Source organism: Ambystoma mexicanum, chromosome 5p (assembly GCF_040938575.1).
Source record: "Ambystoma mexicanum isolate Mex_15411 chromosome 5p, UKY_AmexF1_1, whole genome shotgun sequence".
In the NCBI taxonomy this organism is placed as follows: Eukaryota; Metazoa; Chordata; class Amphibia; order Caudata; family Ambystomatidae; genus Ambystoma; species Ambystoma mexicanum.
The window spans coordinates 1105384510-1105403018 of NC_090930.1; positions in this window are offsets into that span (position 1 = coordinate 1105384510).

Here is an 18509-nt window from a genome sequence, read left to right on the forward strand (position 1 = left end):
ATTTTCATGCGATTACAGTTTACCGGCCCTGTAAAGTGGTGCAGGGTTAGCGCGGCCCTTTGCGCTGCATTGGGGATTTCAATGCTTTTTCCTTGCGCAAGGGGCTTTCTTAGGGGTGTAACTTGTGCTGCGGGATGTTCTCTGCGCCAGCGCTCAAAATGGCTTGGAAATTCCATGAATACGCGGTGCGCCAGAATGCTGTTTAGCGCACACGGCTGACGCACGCTGGCGCACGCTCCCTCTCTGCGCTGCTCGCGTGCACTGCCTCTGCGCTGAAATCTATGAATTACCCACTGTATTTCAGTACTGGCAAGAGCTGTCAAAGTTGACAAATGAATTTATAAAGAGGATAGCTCAGGGCAACATGCTCGGCTTGGAAGCAAGAGGTCACGGAGCACCACAGGTTCGATCCCCGGGTCCGCGTTTAGAAACCTCTGGGTATTAAGCGCGTTATAAATAACCTATCATATCATATCATAAACAGGTATGGGAGGCGCTGTCAAAAAAGCCGCAGAACTATGTCATTATTTCCAACATGACAGCAGGGCTTTTGTGAAAATGCAAAATGTGCTGTTTCTCGTTCAGGAGGGCTGGGCCTTTCAGAGCTCTGCGTGTAGCAGATACGACAGTCCAGTGCACAGTGGTCCCCGAGTGGAACCATGCTAGTTTTCGTCGGGCAGCAATAGCACCGTTCAATGCACTACTTCTAAATCTTGCTTTGTGAAATACTGTTTAGTGGAGTAGTTGTTTGTATATTGCACTGGGACTCAGATAAGAAAACACTGTGTTATGAGCTCTGCTTCTGAGAGACTAACACATCAGAGTGAAAAAAGCAGTGCAGCAAATAATTACTACAGAAATGAGAAATTGGCCATTATGCAACAAAAGAAGTACAGTGGTCTGGCAGGGTGAAGAATGTAGAAGTGCTTCATGGGAGCTCGGAGTAACATGTTATTTGGGTTTTATTTCTGGTACAAGTGAATACACATGTGGGCAAGTGCCATCCGCTTGCAGGGTTGTACCCGAATGGGTACCAAAAGAGTGGGAGGGTTTGCTAAAAGCAGCACCTAGCTCAGAGTGGGCTAAAGAGATAAGAGTGACAGAAACTGGACAGGGAAAAGACACATCAAAAAAATACAGAGGATTAAAGAATCGGTCGCAAACGCAAACGCAAAAACAAGAAATCGGACATCTTATTGTACAACTTGTCTGCATTTTCTGGAGTGTGGCAAGCTACGCCACCGAATGGTATAATAGACATCTGAAGGCAATATAACCTAGGTAAAACATCGTGGTGAGGTTGCACAAGTCCTTTAAAGTGGGTTTTTATTACGAAATTGTGTTGCAAAAGAAACTCGAGACAATGATCCCCCCAGGTCTCTGTACACCAGCTGACGAGAGAAACGTCACAGAGGGCAGCTGTTTTACTCATACTCTCAAAGTTCACACTAAACTGTCGTCAATTTGCTATGTTTTGGTGGATGATGCAATACAATGGGTGTTAAAAAATGTATACATGCTCATTCAATGAGTGTCCTATCTCCCCAAAGCCAATCTCTTTAATCTTTTAAAATAAGCTATTGTGGTGAAGCCCCATACACCATGATACAGCACCCTCAACATTGGGGCCATTTTAAATATCATGCTTGTCTCTATGCACTTCTACTTGCAAATTCTGATCGTCCATTCAACATCTACCAAATTGTTCAACAGGAGCAACGATAATAATGCCACAGCAAGAGATTATGCTTATAGAGAAAGAAATATCATGAAGGGGCCTGAAAGGGTGAGCATAGAACACGGTCAATACAATGGCCACAGCCTGGAATATTTACTTGAGAATTATAGAAAACGGCTGGGATAACAACAGGGTCACAGCTGACCAATATAGATGCAAGTCTGGGATAGGTGACAAACTAAGCAGCATCTCTCAAACTGTCGAAGGTGGAAGCTAAGTGTACTCTGCACTATCCAACAGAAGTGCTTCCAGCAGCAGACAGAGGCAGCTCCCTCAACATCTCCAAGGGGAAGCTACGCACTATCCAACAGAAGGCATTCCATCAACAGACAGAGGTGGCTCCCTCAACATTGCCAAGGGGAAGCTAGCTGCATTTCGCACTATCCAACAGATGTGCTTCCAACAACAGACAGAGGCGGCGCCCTAAACATCTCCAAGGGAAAGCTAACTGCATTGCGCACTATCCAACAGAAGCGCTTCCAACAGCAGACAGAGGTGGCTCCCTCACAATCACCAAGGGGAAGCTACGCACTATCCAACAGAAGGCATTCCAACAGCAGACAGAGGTGGCTCCCTCAACATTGCCAAGGGGAAGCTAGCTGCATTTCGCACTATCCAACAGATGTGCTTCCAACAACAGACAGAGGCGGCGTCCCCCTAAACATCTCCAAGGGGAAGCTAACTGCATTCCGCACTATCCAACAGAAACGCTTCCAGCAGCAGACAGATGAGGCTCCCTCAGCATCTCCAGGGGGAAGCTAACTGCATTCCGCACAATCCAACAGGCGCACTTCCAACAGCAGACAGAGGCGGCTCCCTCAACATCTCCAAGGTGAAGCTAACTGCATTCGGCACCATCCAACAGATGTGCTTCCAGCAGCAGACAGAGGCGGCTCCCTCAACATCTCCAAGGGGAAGCTAACTGCATTCCGCACTATCCACCAGAAGCGCTTCCAACAGCAGAGGCGGCTCCCTCAACATCTCCAGGGGAAGCTAGCTGCATTCTGCACTATCCAACAGAAGCGCTTCCAACAGCAGGCAGAGGTGGCTCCCTCAACATCTCCAAGGGGAAGCTAACTGCATTCCGCACTATCCAACAGAAGAGCTTCCAACAGCAGACAGAGGCGGCTCCCTCAACATCTCCAAGGGGAAGCTAACTGCATTCAGCATCATCCAACAGATGCGCTTCCAGCAGCAGACAGAGGCAGATCCCTCAACATCTCCAAGGGGAAGCTAGCTGCATTCTGCACTATCCAACAGAAGCGCTTCCAACAGCAGACAGAGGCGGCTCCATCAACATCTCCAAGGGGAAGCTAACTGCACTCCGCAATATCCAACAGAAGAGATTCCAGCAGATAGAGCCCTGTCCCTAGATGGACAGAGAGGGCTTGTTCCATAAATGAGGCATGCGTTGTTGCCCAGGCTCTGCACTTGGAGCGGTGGATAGGCAGACTTGAGATCATTTCACTTTTTTCAGAGAGGCTTCACTTACCCATCCATCTTCCTCCACTACCTACTTTGCCTTTGTATTCATTCCTTCTATCTCTATGTGTTCCTAACTAGCTGCAATCTCTATTGCAACATGCCCTTCTCTGGGCTAGAACACATACATTGTACATAACTTGCACCAGTGGCAGACAATTCTACATTGGTGAGGCACATGTGCAAATATGCCTGACAATTTTGTGTTCACATTTTCAGTTCTTACAATGACCAGCCAGTGTAAAATGTGCTTACATTAGTCGTTTAGTGCAAATGCTGTTTATACACTTGTAGTTAAAATGGCAGATCAAATTTCCTACCACTGATATAAAATGCCTCAGTGCTGATGCAATTAATACAATTCATGGTACAAACATTGCTTCTTTGCAGGCAAGGTAATTCTGAAACTCACTGACTGGTGCAAAATGTTATCTTTGCATAGGTATGTCAGTGCAAATGTCGTTTATTTCTTTAGCAGGTTGTTTAGTGCTAATGTTGTTGCAAAACCTCGAAGCACTGGTACAAAATTGAGAGCTTCTGTTGCAAAACTGCTGTGCACCTGTGCCATGCAAGCAAACGGGCCCTAAATCCTCCGTATCTTGTTCAGCCTGTCAGTTGGTTCTGGCCTTTGCCCTTTCTTACTCACCTTGCCTATCACTATTCTCTTATGACCGCCCTCCACCCTATTCCCTACTCATTTTAGGAGCCATGTTGCTTAATTGAGACTCTGCTGCTATCCTCCACTGGTAGGTCCATCACACCTTCAGGGGATACACTGCTAGCACCATACAGTGAATGCAACAACAGTGTGAATTTAAAATCGCCGGACACCAAATGACCTTACACACTTTCTTTTTGTTTTCTTTGTATTACATCATGGCAACACAACTGCACTTAACCACTACACAAATATAAGAGGTTTATCGAAGATACTTCTTTTTAGGAACTACAGAAATGGTTAGCCATTTTGCATTTGGTTTTCATGAGGGTGGACCAACTTGTGTAATACACTTGTTCACAAATTTGAGATCATTATCAGTTGTTCAACGTGAAATAGGGGTTTCCCCCTCACATCACCAATGGAACTCTCACGCATGGGACGCACGATCCATGAGCAGCTTATATGTAGGCTTATCCAAATGGGACCCTGATATACCAGTACCATGTCTGTCATTGGGCTACGCATTGATGCGTCACCGTATAACCCGTTCTAAACTTACCGCCAACTTTAGGAACTGATTAAATGAAAGGCTCCAGCTTTTTCTGGAACAGTTCCGGCTAGAATCACATACCCAGAAAGTGGCTGAGCACTACTTTCCATTTTAACAGAGCGATGAGATACCAAGCTGGAAATAGAAGTGGGCCGCAGATGGCTTGCCTGGCCTCACAAGGAATAATTGTGTTCAGAATGCAGAGCAGTCCACAATAAATACCATTGGATTATTTTCAAAATTCTCTATTGAATGTGAAGAAGGCAGATTTAAATGTATATAAATATATATTAAATTGCAACCCACAATGCATGATGAGTTGTATACAATCCGCGTTGAATGTGCCATTATGGTCACTGCAATGGAGAACTGATTCAGCTGCGATTCACAGGAGCACAAAGCAGAGCAGCTGGACGGATCGCCTCGATCCAAGTCCTTTGATCGAATGAACAAAACACGAAAAATTGGGTTTTGCCAAGCCGAAGGATATCTCTGATTAAGACGGATTTATCTGAAGTGTATTATAAAATCAGATGTCAGCCAGTGCCAAGCCTATTTTCGCTCAGGAGCACATGATGGAAACATGAATGGGAATTGAGGGGCCCTTTCTAATCTGAAGCAAATGTTGAGGCGTAGCCTTACAAGGGGAACCAAGGGAGTGTGAAATGGGCTCGCGAGAAAGGGGGCAAAGGTCACCCATTGGGGTGACCCGGAAATAATTACTTCAAGACAATTGCATGCCAACAATAGGAAAAGAGCTCCATTTGTTCAGCCTCTGCAACATAGACTAGTTTAAACCTCGAAAAGTAAGGAAGCGCCTTGGATGCTGGAGAAGGGTGTTTCTGCCAGACCAGACGTTGATTGTGAAGAGGAATGTTATGAGGATTGGATTTCCACTTTATGATTGTTGCACATTTGCAGTTACGTTGGCATTACAATTGAGGATTATCTTGAATAACCAGGTTTCATTTAGGATTTATCAGGTTCTTTCAATGGACTTTTTGCTGACAGGTTGGAATTTGATTGACACAGTGTTGACACTTTTCCTGTGGTCTTTTATACACCCATCTTTACTGTGGTTAGTAACCACAGCAAATTTTCCAGATGATTATGTTAACACTTCCTTTGCCTGCCTGCTAAAGCAACATTGTTTTGGAGCTTGACATACTATGATAAAGCTAAGCCTTTTTGAAATTGAATTAGACACAGGCCAAAATCTGACAGCCCATCTCTGGAAAGTTCTAACCAATCGTTTGAATATTTCAAGATATGACAGATAGGCGCATAGTGTGAGAGAGTGGTTCTGAGCCGCATTCAAGGGCATGTAACGAGTACAAAGGTCTCTAACAAACAAAAGAGTCTGATGGTAAGGGCACTAAAACTATTAAAGCTTATGGGGGGCATCGTGGGAGGCAACCAGCCTCATCCGGGGCTTCATGTACACTTGTCCACGTCTCTTTGATAAGTGTACAGTGTATACACATTGCAAAGAGAAGCTCTGGATGCCGGCTTTAAAGGCCACTGGAGCATCCATTCTGAGCTTGCTGATTGGCTGGCGTGCTGGAAGCTGAGGGAAGAAGAGGAACCATATACTCTGATTATACCCTGGATTCCAGAATTTCTGTTTGTCTAAAGAGAAAATAAGCCTGTTTTGTTTCCCTGTACATTCTAACAGTATATTGTCTTGAACTATTCCAAACCGCAAGTGGTACTGTTCTCGTGTGCTGGACTTCTGGACGGAAATGTTAGAAAGATTAGATACAATATTATCTATAAGTCTTCCTAGGATGCCTATCTGGGTGTTACTACTATCAAGGAAGGGATGAAGCAAAGTTGCTCGACGATATGAGCAGTGGATTGATAAAGTGCTTATGGTTGCGGCAAAACAGGTGTTGATGGTGTGGAAAACAAGGAAGAAATCTCAATTGACGAATTGGATAAATGATGTATTGATGTTATCAGGGTTTGAGAGGCTGATGTTCCAAAGATAGGACAGAGGAGATAAGTATTTAGCTCTCTTGGCGCCATTTAATAAATTTTATGGTGATTGAGTATTTGGGGATTGTATGAGTCCAGTATATTTTATTGAATTGATATTGAGGATCGGGGTGTTGGTTTGGGATCTTAATGTTTGTTTGGTTCTGTGTTGTGTATATATCACATGGCCACAGTAGTGGCCATGTAGTTATGGTTAAGTTGCTGTTTCCATAGGAAGAGCACTTTTTGGGCGGCTTATAACTCGGCTCCCCCTGGAGGAATCCTTACCAAAGTTTGCAAAAAAAAGTATATGGGCCACTCTGAATTTTTCCTCAAAGTTTGGTAAGGATTCGTCAAGGGGGGGCAAAGTTATAGAGGGGGTCCCAAAACTTCTTTTTTTCCCATAGACTGAATGGGGCAAAAACTTTGCGCACGGCTACAGGGCAAACCACTGGAGAGATTGTCATCAATTTTGCGGCAGGGGCAGGGGGTTGTTCCCCAAAGCGTGCTTTTTTAAATTTTGTGAAAAATCATACTGTACTTTCCTTTAAAACGATCAAAAAGTAGTAGTGTAAGAATTAGTAATATCTATGTCCGCTCCGCGGTCCCACTTCCCTGTTGGCTCAGTGGAGAAGATTTCTATTTGCTAATCTGTGGCATGCTGTACATCAAGATGTAGCGCATTCTCCGATTGGTTCTGCCGCAGCGTGAAGTGCGTGACATTCTTTTGATACAGCCGCCATGGTCGTTTAATTTTTGTGTTGAACGCCGAAATTCCCGCAAACATACCTTCATGAAACAGTGTGTCGAAAGGAAACATTAGTTATATGTGGTAGTACAAAGTGAAACAGTGCATTATTCTTGTTACCAATTTCGTCCCATACAGTGAAACTTGGTAGGCAACGTACGACAAGCACTTACTCCGTCTATGTAAGAAGCCACTACCAAAAGTATTGCGGTTAGACTGGCGTCCTATGTTTTGGAATCTGAGGCAGCCACCTGCACGGATTCGTCAACACTGCGCGTCTGCACGTGGTCGGGAGTAACGGTTCTCATTATTGACTGCTGATATGTTGTTGCAAAATGAGAATGTATTTGCGTTCGGAGTGAAGGTCAGTTCATTTCATTTCATTTTTTCAGTAGGCGCTCAGTATGGGCGCACATGTAGCAAACCTCATAAGGGTCAATTGCTTTTCGACCTTGACGTACACGGAACAGAGACAGAAAGAATGTATGGAGTCAGAGTTTGTGAAACATTCCCTTTGATAAGTTATGCTTCAAAAAAGGTTTGTGAAGCTCATGAAATACCAGTTTCCGAGGAGGTCTTACTGCAAACAACTACTGTGTGACTGCGGAGGCCGAAATGGAGCCGGTGCACATAATGTAAGCTTATTTCTCAGGCCTGTACACCAAACTGCCATTATTTACTTAGTGTGAAAAAAAAATTATTACTAGTAATGCATGTCATCATTCTCATGTCATCTTTGATATCCTGGGTGTTAGTTAGTCTTAGCAGTGCACGGTGGTGGCGCGAGTTATGGTTGCTTAGCTAACATAAAAGAAAGGGGCTAAAGATGGGATGGCGTCAGTGATGGCATCAATGACGTGTGGTGGCATCTTTTATGGTCGGGGTGGTAGTGGTAGCAGTGGAGAGTGCAGATGGAAAAAATGGGTGAATAGCCTACCATAACTCCCTAAATTCAGGGGTTTTAGATTGTACTTGTAATCATAACGTCCTTTTTTACAAAGTTTTTGTAAAGAATGGCATAGGTTTTTAATAGGGCAACTTAACCATAACGTCCCTTTAACAAAGTTTGTTTTGTAGTGATATATATATATATATATGTGTTTTTTTTTGGTTGAGTGTTTTTTTATTGTTTGTTTTGTCTGATTGTTTGTTTCTCCAATCTGTGTGATTGTTTTCATATTTGTTTAGTGTTGGTGGTCTGTGAACAAAAGATTTATGGCTGGGTAAATATACATAAGGAGGAATTTATCTTGCCTGAATGTATTTTAGATGAATTTGTTGTACTAAATTTGTCTTGGAATGTTTACCTATGTTACGTTGTACAATGGGAAGCATGTTTTGTTAAACTACTGATAATTGTATTGTTGATGCTTTTGGTATTTGAAAATGTTAAATAAATTTTTTTTCAAAAAGAAAAAAAAGAACTTGTACAAATAGATCTCCATCCGAAACCAGGAATGAAGAGTATCAAGAAAACATGAGTAATGCCAACGACCATGGGGGTCTTTATGAGTTGGATGATGAGTGGAAAAAGTAACACCACTAAAAACACGCAGTTACCTCCACCTACAAAGCTTGCTGTAAATGCATACAGGTGAAAGAGGTTAAGTCACAGGTGCATCTAATTGGCCCTGAAAGGGTAAGTAAGGTCCACACCTTCCCCAGCCAGTTTTCCCAACACCATGCAGCCATGAGCAGTTGCAAAACCTAAGACCTCCTGCTATGCACTGAGTGTAGAGGCATGCACAGCAGCACCACAGAGTGCAAGCAGCAGAAAGGTGGAGGAGATGCCATGCAATGAGAATGCCCATTCCCTGGGTCAGGCCATCAACCTGGGCACTGAATGATGGGAAGCCCGCCATATCAATCACCAACACCAATAGACAAGTTCAGTACTTTCTTCAGCACAATCATCTTTTTAAAGACCTGAGGCAGCAACACAAGACTCTCAGTGTCGTCTTACCCAGCATGAGGCATGGATGCCAGCAGACATTTACAATGTATACAAACCCCTGTTTGGGAAGGGCGCATAAAAACAGGAGCAAGTCTTGTTCTATAGAAGACCTTCACGTGGAGAAGCTGAATGCAGCATCAGATTTCCTCCACTGGTCGAGCACCATTACTTTAACAGGCCTGTAGGGGGGCCACGGCCAGGCCCAGTCTCAGTTCTTCCCCACAGGTCCCCATATTTCTTGTACAGTCAACCTTCTAATGCCCTGGTGTTGACTGTTCTGATTCAGGCAGCACCACTGGTCCTCGCTGGTGGTTCAAGACCCCCTGCTCCCCCATTGCAATCACTGGAGGTCTCCAATCCCCAAACAGGCCGCCATAAAGGCCCCACAGCCACCTCAGACCACTGCCCTCCTCCAGCACATCCTCAGTGCAATCTCACTGCACTCGATACTCAGGTGCTCACTTCCAGTGGTGCCAATCACCCCCCACTTTGGTCCGAGATCACCAACCCAGCCAGGTTTATTCCCATGGCCATCAAAGAACCATACATAGGTCCAGGCCCTTGATGGTCATGACAAAGTGGAAAAGTTAAGCAGAGCTTCACTGAAAGGCTGCCATCTTAACCGTGCCCCCTACTTGCCTTCACTGATAGAATTTTAATGGAAATCTTAGAAAAATAGTTAAACAACCAATGTACGTCAAGCTAATCTTGTATTGAGAATTTATATTTATTTTTCGTAAAACTATTTTAAATGAAAAGCTTCTGCTAACCGTCCAATGGCTGCCGGTAAACATAGATGTTAAGAGAACGTCTATGTGCATGGTCCATGAAGCCTATTTTGGTCAAGGTACTCAATTACTAATAGACACTGTCAGCCATCATACTCTATTAATAGTTGTTTGGTGTCCTTTTCAGTTTTAGCAGAACATCTATGTAATGCCATAACATTTCAAATTAGAGCAAGAGATGAAAACCTCTTGTTCAAGTAATTTTTATAGTCATGTTAATTTCCTTAATAAACTCTGGCCCATGATTGTGTCTTATCGCTTCAATGCCTGTAGTCTGCTCAGATGGCAATTATTGGTACATACTGCAAAATAGTAACATAACATCAAAAGCTCTAAAATGAAAAGTGTCGCTGACTGTGGGCTGCACCAAATAAATATATAAACCTTAATGAAAGTAGGTAACCCTGCGGATCTGGTATCAAAATGATGAGACTGCTTGTCTCACCTCAGGTGTACTGCTTATTGTAAGAAAGCATGGTATCAAACTAAGACAGACAGAAGTGATCACAGTTCAACGGTGTTTATTAAACTATAAAGTGGGTGAGATAAACGCCTAATCTAAACCTAAATCTAAGATGGGAGCAAGCTATGACCATTAAATAATAATAATGCAGTCCTAGTGGAGTCTAGTCAAATAAAAAGGGCCTATACTAAGAAACCTATTGCCAATTCTTACCGCTATGCTACAGAAGAGTGTGGGATAATGTTCACAAGAACGAAGTGTTCACAAAATGATAAGTCAGGATGTTATGGCCTGGGGTCTCCCTTCCCCATGTTTTCAGCATGGGACAAGGCAGGACTTTCAAGCACAGCACACTCCTGCGCCTCTCCGGCACAAGCTCACAGTTCCTTCACTCTACATCAGGGTCTTCTGCATTCAAGTCTCTTCTCATACAAAGTCTCTTGCTTTAGAGGGCCTGATATGTCAAAACAACAAAACAAACAATTTCTTATAACCTTCATGTCGGGTAATTACTCTGCACCGTTGGATCCCCCTCAACGGGCTCTGATCCTCCTCTTAGTGATTAGCCTCCCTCAGCTGGGCTCAGACCAACCATTCACTGTGGACATCCCTCAGTCGGGTTCATACTTGTCGTCACAATGTTGTTTACTTAGCTTCTCCACACTTTTCTCTTGACGTCCCTCAGTCGGGTTCACTATTGTCTTTCACTGAAGTGTCTTATTTGAAATATTCAAAAGTCCCAATGTCTTTTTAAACAACCACCTTTTAGTTAGGTCCCCATCATCCAGGCTCAGACCTTCCACAGCACTTGCCAACTTTAAACAAAGACTTCCGAAGGGCGATCACGTCTCACTGGGTCACTTTGTCAGACAATAGCAAGGGCTTGTTTGTTCACAATAACTAGCTTGTACAGCGTTGCCCTCCACCGGGCGCAAACTCCTGTCTCACAATTCCCTCAATCATCAAAACTTTTGCAACATGTCAAGGACTTTCAATTGTATTAGGGGTTTTGCTTGACCCGTGTATGACCACCTTGATACCTCACATCGGCATTCCCTATGGCCTCTTGGTACTTAGAGTTTCATTAAGTCTCTTTGTTCAGGAGAGGGGTACCAGCCAGAGAACCTTCTAATGAGCACCCACGTGGAACCCGACCACTCTATCTCTGGTACGAAGTTTGTTCCCAAAAAACCTCTGTATCTTAATCTTCTTAAGGTTGCCACTGCAACCATGAGTCTAACGCAGTTCGGCCCACTATCAGGTTTTTCCGACTCACCGGCTGTGCTAAACTCATTGGCGTTTCTTTTGCCGCTGGGATGGAACCACGATGACAACCACATATCTGTGCCCTGGCTATCAGTGCGGGAGGTTTCCATGTATCACTGACATCCGTTACCCCATTCACCAGCTGCGATTCCTAGTCTTATGTTTCTTTAGTCTGAGGCTTTGTAGGTCTTGGTTGAAAAAGGCAAGGGCAACTCCCTCCTTGATGTCGTTTTGTGTCTCGCCACCTTTCTCCTTCGTTTGAACTGCCGTCACGGAATAGCTGCTTCCTCGTGCGTTCGACCTTGCTCGCCGTGTGCTCTTGTGCTCTGCCTTTTATTCCAATGGGGAAGGGAAAAGGCAGCCAGGTGTGTGTAGTTGTCGGCAATTGCCTGACTCTGCCCGACCCTAGTGTTGGGACATGTCAGGTAAACGGCTTTGATATCAGTCTGTTGTCGTTCACGGGGTAAGAAAGTGTTCGGGTTGGAAAAATGGGTTAGTATTTCTTAGTATCCTACTGGAGAGGATGGGGAAAAGGTGTCATAAGGAAGGGGATACCATGTCTCCTCCCACTTCCACTCACCGAAGACCCCTCATCCAAATGATCCTACCACACTGGTCCACCCCCAAGAACTGGATCCAGTAGTGATGGCAGTGTCCTGGCCACCTGGGTGATGGATCCCCGGGGACTAGTAAGTGCGACACCTTCAAGTTTATCACATTATAGACAGGAAACATGACTTGTTGGTTCCTCTCTTTATTAAACCAACTCTTGACTCCACTGTAATAACCAATTTACATTCAATATTCTTCTCAATAGCTCCAGCTAAGTCACTTGAGTTTCCTTTCCCGTCTTCTCAGAGCCTTTTTGAGTCTTATTGCTTTCTTGTGTCTTTCGGGACATAGTTTGTAAGAGCAGGGTGGGTTGAGTCAGCACCAGTGAGTCCCAGATCCTCTCTGCCTGGTCTCTAATGTAAAAAGTATCGTTGCCTTTAAACTATTAGACATTGCTACAGCGTTCGAGAATGACAATCATAGCGGACTGCTAACATGTTTTCGGTCCACTTTGGATTGGTTTGCGGCCATTCAGATTGATTTCCTCTTGCTGCACGGCTCTGCAGAAAGGGACAGACAAACCAGCAGAGTATCCCCGTCCTAGAGAGAGGCCCTCAAGCACAGTTTTTTCTGGGTTTTCACTGGGTATTAGCAAATGAGGTTCATACTGAAAGTCAGCATTAGCGATTTTGTCAGTTACATTAAGAATGACCTTCCTAACAGGACATTCTCCCACTTTGAAGGGCATGGCTTAACAGGACCATGTTAGGTCTGTACAAATCTGCTTAACCTACCCACGTGACACCATCTCCACCAACAGCCTGTCTCTCTGAAGTGAAGGTGCTTGCTGATTCAGCACTTTCAGGGGGCGGGCACTTACCAGCTGCAGGAATGATGGGAGCAGGGACATGGTATCCCAGGATGGGGATGGGGCATTGTTGACAGCTGCGATGTGCAGTATATGTGCTAAGTGCGCATGTGCAGCTCAAAAAGTCTGGGGGCAAGACAGGTATGGCAACACCCAAGTGGGCACTCATGGGGACGATGGGACCCGAGGCAGAAGTGAGGGGTAGAATAAGTAGTATATTACAATGTGACCTATATAACAGTCATTCTGAGGCGATGAACTACAGGTAAGTAAACCATTCTGGGGTCACACTGACAGGCCCTGCACAGCCGGCAGACATGAATTTCCCAGGCACCTCACAACAACGGTGAGCGGGAGAAATGTAGCAATCTAGCTGTTCCCAGGAGACAGCAGTCACTAGGACAGGTACCAGCAGACACATGCAATGCCAGCAAGCCAGGCTCTTGAGCGCTCGCTGGGAAAGTAGGAATTAAACACATACATTCATGCTATGAGAAACATATTCAGAGTGGAGCCAGCCATTTCAAATTGCCCCTTGGCCTATGGGCCTGGGAAGAAGGCAGAGGGGACAAGATGGGAGGGAGCCAATTAGCAGATGTGTTTCGGTGTCCCTGAGATGCAAGAGTGTTCTGCATCCTCACGGATGTCTGCGAGGCACCTTATTGGTCGGATGCCATGCAAATGTCTCCCTACCCACAAGCTCTGGGTGTCACGTGTTTCTAATGTGTGCTGACCAACAGCAAGATAATAAAGTTCTGGAGATCAGCATGGTTATGTATTGCTAATAAAGATTCATTTCTGAGTCAGTGGGGACATATGTGACATCACATGGGTAGTAATGAACAGAGGGGTCAAGATGGTTTTCTCCAATCATTTTTCATCAACCTATGTCTAGCTATAGGGGACTGGTGCAGTCTCACCAATCAGCTCTGTAGGATGTCTAATATTTGTAACATTGCTCGCAACAGTTTTTGTCTATGAAAATAACATATAACTCTATGTAATGTTTGACCAAAGTGGGTAGTGTTGTCAGCTCCTATCAACCAGTTCTGTTCCACTGTGCTGTTTGATTTGTGCTTGCCCAGCTGTAATAAACAGTGTTACATCTTGCTCAACGTATGCTACTTTTAAAATAATGTTGATGTTCCTGAAGTTACCTGCCTTTGGAGGACCCCTCATACATATCTATCATACGTAGCAGACCCCAGTCTCGTGACGAGCACCGCACATGAGCCCTGTCATGCATCACTGGGCCTACCTGCGCCCCGGGCAAAGACAAATATTACAGCCGCAAAGGCTAAAGGGGTTTCTGATTACTGTCAGCCAATCACATTACTGCATGGCTCATACCGCGTCACATCCCTACTAATGGCCATGTTGCTGTTCTGCCCCTGATGCACACATGCTCAGCACTCAGAGAAAAACAGACAATCATGTCACTTTCAAGAGTTCCGCCTGTTGTCTTTTCCACCACAACCTCATACATAGTTGATGTTTTTCTCTATTTTTCATTTCATTGTCATCAAGAATTTTCCTTCTCTCAAAAATCAAGGTCTCAATTGGATCTTAGTTTCTTTTTCTTGCCTGCACATGTTAGTCTAAGCACTTTTAATCAGTTGCTGAGCTGCTTACAATTTTGCTGTGTTAACATTTTCTTATTTCCTATTAACATGCTGTTATGTACAAAGGGAGGCTTTCACATAACCAGTAGTTTAAAGGTAAAGAACCTTTTATTTGCAAGTTGATGACATAAGACGACCCCCAGCAGGAGGAGTACAATCTTCCCACTAAGGCCCTGCTTCTTCACTGGCTCTCCTTGGAACCCTGCTACATAAGATGCAGTTCTATGTTCTATAGTATCTAAGTGACAATAGACATAGTGAAGGAAATATTATACACTCATGGTTTAACAGGTAAACATTGGAAACACTGCACATCCTAACACCTCTCCTCCTTAAACATAACAAGTAACTGTGTGGGTGAGGACCCACTAAAATTGAAACCTGTAAAACACATATTGAACAACTGAAATTGAAACCTGTAAAATAAATATTATACACTCGTGGTTTAACAGGTAAAACATTGGATGCGCTGCAAGTCCTGGCACAAATCAAGAGCATAGATATATGACATCTAGTGGTTGATTAGGTAGAGTCACAAGAAAGTCCCTGTCTCCAACTAACTGAAGACAAATTAACATTGAAACGGAAAAGCCACCCTTTCCTTATTCCAAATAGCTCCTCCTTTGACCAACACTGACGAACCCAAGTCTTTCACAACTTGCTTGGGTTCAGAAAACAACGAGGCTCCTTTACGAACTTTGGTGGGGAGCTTGACTTTAATCCAATCACCCTCTTTGACCTTGAGTTCCCTACAACAATTCTTCTGATCATACCTCTCCTTGGATCTAACTCCAGCTTCAAAAATTCTCCTTTTTACACTCTCTAGATCCACATCCACCATTTTTGATTTGCCCATCCAACCTGGACATAAATGAGTATTTGGTTTTCTTCCTCTCAAGATCTCAAATGGACTCACGCCTGTGACACTATGGGTAGTTAGCCTATACTGGAACGTGCGTTCCATCACTGTTCTCACCCAATCTCCTCCAGTAGCCACCGCTATCCTAATAGCCTCCATCAGAGTCCTATTAAATCGTTCCACACACCCATTACTCTGGGGATGATATAAAGAAGTATTCACCTGCTCAATCCCATGATTCTCTAAGAATTCTTTAAACTCTCTGGAAACAAGTTGGGTCCCATTGTCAGACAAACACTTTCTTGGAAACCCTTCTCTCCAAAACAGTTGTTCCAAAAATCTGATTATACTACTACTGGATATGTCCTTGAGTACACATACCTCCGGCCATTTTGATAATAAATCTATGACTACTAATAGGTAGCTATCTCTGCCACCACCAATATTAAATGGACCGAGGAGATCCAACGCAATTTCGTCCCAAGGGACACGCGGGGACTCCCTCACTACCATGGGAACTTTTTGCACTTTCAAGCCTTTGTTTCCCTCAATACATTCCACACAGTCTTTGACTTGTTCCTCTATGTCCTTGTCGATACCAGGCCACCAAAATTCAGACCTCACAAGTCCCTTCGTCCTGGCCAGACCTAAATGCCCAACATGGGCCAACTCCAAGACAGACTTCCTCATACCGACTGGCACAACCATCTGGTGACCCTTGTATAAATAACCATCCTGAATCCATAGCTCCTCCCTCACTTTGGCAAAACCATTCATCTCGCCCCTGTGGCTCTTAATTTTACCTTCTGCAACCAGAGCAAGTACTCCTTGATATACAACATCCTCCGTGCAAGACACATCCCACTCACTTTTCTTTAATGTTTCATGCACCTGGAATATTTCTGCACTCTCCTCTGAACTTGTAAAGTCACTATCGTCAGAAATTTCCCTCTGGACAGATCTAGACAAGGCGTCTGCAACCACATTAACCTCCCCCTTTACGTGGAGCATGGTATACTGTAACCCTTGCAATGCCGTGACCCATTTCATAATGCGTCTTGACACTCCCTCCAAACCACCTTTTGTAAAAATTCCAACCAAGGGTTTATGGTCAGTGCAAATGGTGAAACTCCTCCCCCACAAGAATCTTTTAAATTTCTCGACACCCCAAACGCATGCTAGAGCCTCCTTCTCAATAACTGAATATCTAGATTCTGGGCCCTTCAAAGACCTGGACGCAAAAGCCACAGTCTGTAAACCTGTCTGATCCTCCTGCATCAGAACAGCCCCAACACCATAATCACTGGCATCAACAAAAAGCAATGTGGGTTTACTTTCCTCAAATATTTTCAAAATGGGAGCATTGACAATAGCCTCTTTTATCATCAAAAATTCTTTCTTGCACCGGTCACACCATTTAAAAACGACTCCCTTGCGAGTGAGAAATCTCATATTCCTCGACATTTCTGCTAACCCCTTGACAAATTTGCCGTAAAACTCCACCAGTCCCAAAAATGATAGTATGTCCCCTTTAGACTTAGGCTCCTCCATTCTTTTTATGGCCTCAATAGCCTCCTCCTTGGGTCTAACCCCTTCCCCAGTGATCTCATGACCCAGGTACACCACTTTGTTGGCTTTAAAAGTACATTTTTCCAAGGCAACGGTGAGGCCTGCCTCCTTCAAAATATCCAAAACTCTTTTCAAACGAACATCATGCTCCTTCTCATCGCTCCCACATACAAGAACATCATCCTGATAACACATCACCCCTTTTTCACCCCCAAGTAATTTATGCATAATACTCTGAAACACACTTGCGGCTGAGACCAAACCAAATGGCATGCGAACACACCTGAACAATCCAATCGGGGTGATGAAGGCGGTGAGATCCCTGGAATTAGGGTGCAATTCAACCTGATGGTAGGCCGATTTAAGATCTAGTATGGAGAACACTTTTGACCCAGCTACTCCCACCATCAGATCATCTATTCGGGGAAGGGGAAACCTGTCTGCCACAACCATGCTGTTTAGATGTCTAAGATCTATACAGAGCCTCAAAGACCCATTGCCTTTTCTGACTACAACTATAGGACTGACCCATTCAGATGCTTCTATCTTTTCAATGACACCATCTCTTTCCATTCTCTTGAGTTCTTCCTCTACATCTCCTCTAAGAGCAAGAGGAATAGTTCGCAGTTTTGCAATCTTAGGGACAGCTCCTTTCTTTAGGCGAATTACATGTACAAAGCCCTTGAGACACCCCAATTTCCCAGATAACGTGGTTTGTATCTCTGTGGGCTCTCCTCCCGCAACAGACATTACCTGCTCGGGATGACTTGCCTCAAGCCTTATCTTCAATTCAGCTTGATCACTCCATGACAACAATTCACCCCCTCTGTTGGTAACATACACACAACCTTTGGCCTTCCTGTCCTTAAACTGTAATTCAGCATCAAAGCAACCTATAATATCTATGGGAACATCTCCATAAGCATTTGCTTTAACAGTATTTTCCCACAGAGTACAACTATCGAATTTGTTCCTCCACACTTCCGCACTTATCAAGGTGTAGTCAGCACCACTATCCATTAGCATGCGTACGGGTACACCTCGAATTACAACCTCAGCATAAGGTTTCTGCATTTTCACTCTGCCATTGACAGCATTCACTGTAAATACCACTTCTCTGCCATCCTCACAATATGACTCATCTTCATAACTTGCACTTATTTCATGCACTTGATTTGACCCAGCATTAAAATTTCTACAACATCGGGCAATGTGCCCTCTCACACCACACTCATTGCATATGATATGAATAGCAAAGCAATCCTTAGCAGAGGCTATATGCGACAAGCTTCCACATCTAAAGCATCTTCTCCCTGGAAAACCTCTGGATTGTCCTGAATCCCTAACCATCTTGAAAGAATTCATGTCTTTGGGAATCCCTCTGCTATCTTTTGCAGGAACCCATTGACGCC